Here is a 2,989-nt window from a genome sequence, read left to right as displayed (position 1 = left end):
GTATTCTTTGCCAAGACCACAATTCAAAAGCATCATCTCTTCTTTGGTCTTTCTTATTCATCATCCAGCTCTCACATACATATGAGGATATGGAAAGTACCATGGCTTGGGCCAGGTACACTTTAGTCTTCAATGTGACATCTTTGCTCCTTAACTCATTAAAGAAGTCTTTTGCAGAAGATTTGCTCAATGCAATTCTTCAATTGATTTCTTGATTACTGCTTCCATGGGTGTTGATTGTGGATTCAAGTAAAATGAAATCCCAGACAACTCCAATCTTTTCTCCATTTATCATGATGTTATTGATTGGTCCAGGTGTGAGGATTTTTGTTTTCTTTATGTTGGCATGTAATCCATACTGAAGGCTGTAGACTTTTTCTTCATGAGTAAGTGCTTCAAATCATCCTCACTTTCAGCAAGCTGGATTATGTTGCCTGCATACCACAGTTTGTTCATGAGTCTTCCTGCAATCCTGAAGCAGCATTCTTCATACAGTCCACCTTCTAGGATTATTTGCTCAGCATACAGATTGAATAAGTATGGTAAAAGGATACAACCCTGACACACACCATTCCTGATTTTAAACAATGCAGTATCTGCTTGTTCTGTTTCAATGACTGCCTCTTGGGCTATGTACAATTTCCTCATGAGCACATTTATGTGTTATGGATTTCTTTGCAATTTTATCCATAATTTGTTATGATCCACATGGTTGAATGTCTTTGCACAGTCAATTAAACACAGATAAACATCTTTCTGCTTTTCTTTGCTTTCAGCCAAGATCCATCTGATATCAGCAATGATCTCTCTCATTCCACATCCTTTTTCTGAATCCAGGTTGAATTTCTGGCAGTTCCCTGTCTATGTACTGCTGCACAATTATCTTCAGCAAAGTTTTACTTGCATGTGTCATTAATGATATTGTTCGACAATTTCTGCAATCTGTTGGACCACCTTTCTCTGGATTGGGCACAAATATTGATCTCTTCCAGTCGATTGGCCAGGTAGGTAGCTGTAATACAAATGTCTTGGCACAAATGAGTGAGCACCTCCAGCTCTGCATTTGTTTGTTGAAACATCTCCATTGGTTTTGTTTTTGTTTTTGTTTTTGCCAATTCCTTCAATGTAGCTTGGACATCTTCATTCATACCACTGGTTCTTGATCATATGCTACCTCCTGAAATGCTTGAACATCAACTAATTGTTTCTGGTTCAATGTCTCTTCCATATTCTTTTGATGCTTCCTTCATTGTTCAATATTTTGTCCAGAGAATCATTCAATACTGCAACCTCAGGCTTGAATTTTTTCTTCAGTTCTTTCAGCTTGAGAAATGCCAAGTGTGTATTTTCCATTTGACTTTCTAAGTTCAGATCCTTGAACATTTCATTTGTTGTTGTTGTTGTTGTTATGTGCCGTCGAGTCGGCCCCGACTCATAGCGACCCCTCCTTGGGTTTCTGAGGCAGTATCACTACGAAAGTAGGATTGCCCAACCTTCCTTCCGAGGAGTGGCTGGTGGGTTTGAACCACCAGCCTTCTGATTAGCACTCAAGTGAATTTGTCTTCTCGAGCTGCTGTCTGAGATCTTCTGTTTGGCTCTTTACCTCATCATTTCTTTCATTCACTTTAGCTACTCTGTGTTAAACAGCAAGTTTCAAAGTCTCCTCTGACATCAATTTGGGTATCTTGTTTCTTTGCTGTCTTTTTAATGACCTTCTGCTTTCTTCATGCATGACGTTTTTGATGTCATCCCACAACTCATCAGGTCTTTGATCACTGGTGTCCAATGCATCAAATGTGTTCTTCAAATGGTGTCTAAATTCAGGTGATATTTAATCAAGGTTGTATCTTGGCTCTTGTATACTTGGTTTAATTTTCTTCAGCTTCAACTTAAACTTGCATATGAGCAGTTGATGGTCTAATCAACAGTTGGCTCCTGGTCTTGTTCTGACTAATGATATTGAGCTTCTCCATCACTTCTTTCCATAGATGTAGTCGATTTGATTCTTGTGTATTCCATCTGGTGAGGTTCATGTGTATAGTTGCCATTTAAGTTGTTGAAAAAGGTATTTTCAACGAATAAGTTGTTGATCTGGCAAAATTCTACCATGCAATCCCCAGCATCATTCCTAGCACCAAGGCCATGTTTTCCATCTACCAAAGATTCTTCTTTGTTTCCATCTCTCATGTTCCAATCACCAATAATTATGAATGTATCTTGATTGCATGTTTGTACAATTTCTGAGTGCAGTTTCAAACTGTTGCATTTTTGGCTTTAGTGGTTGGTGCATAAATTTGAATAATAGTCATATTAACTGGTCTTCCTTGTAAGCATGTGAATATTATTCTATCACTGACAATGTTGTAGTTCAGCATAGATCTTGAAATGTTCTTTTTGAGGATGAATATGATGCCATTCCTCTTCAATTTGTCATTCCTGACACAGTAGATCATATGGTTTTCCAATTCAAAATGGTGAATACCAGTCCATTTCAGCTCACTAATGCCTATAAAGAAGGAGCTCTGGTGGTACAATGGATAAGGTATTTGGCTGCTAACCAGAAGGTCAGTGGCTCAAACCCATCAGCTCGTCCTCAGGAAGATGGGGAAATCTACTTTCGTAAACATTTGCAGCCTCAGAAACCCAATGGGGATTGCTATGAGTCAGAATTGACTCGATGGCAGTGAGTTTGGAATGCCTATAAAGAATACATAAATTAATTTCACACAGGCCCTTTCATTAGATCTTCATGGTGCTTTGATGAGTTAAGTAAGATAGGGGAATCCTTCCATTTTAAACTGAAAAAGTTTCGTTTCATCCACTTAGTTGCAAGTACTTTGAAAGCAGGATCTACTTTTCATAATTTTTATAATCCCCAAAGTGACTAGGTATATATCTTAAAGAAGTGAGAGCCAGGAAAAGTACAGATATATGTACACCCATGTTCATCACAGCACTATTCACAATCACACACTGCCGTTGAGTCAGA

The sequence above is a fragment of the Orycteropus afer genome, unplaced genomic scaffold, assembly GCF_000298275.1.
Source record: "Orycteropus afer afer isolate SDZICR_OR568_19922 unplaced genomic scaffold, OryAfe1.0 scaffold00361, whole genome shotgun sequence".
NCBI classification, from domain to species: domain Eukaryota; kingdom Metazoa; phylum Chordata; class Mammalia; order Tubulidentata; family Orycteropodidae; genus Orycteropus; species Orycteropus afer.
The sequence above is the reverse complement of the archived record's forward strand: the minus strand, read 5'-3'. Positions refer to the sequence as shown.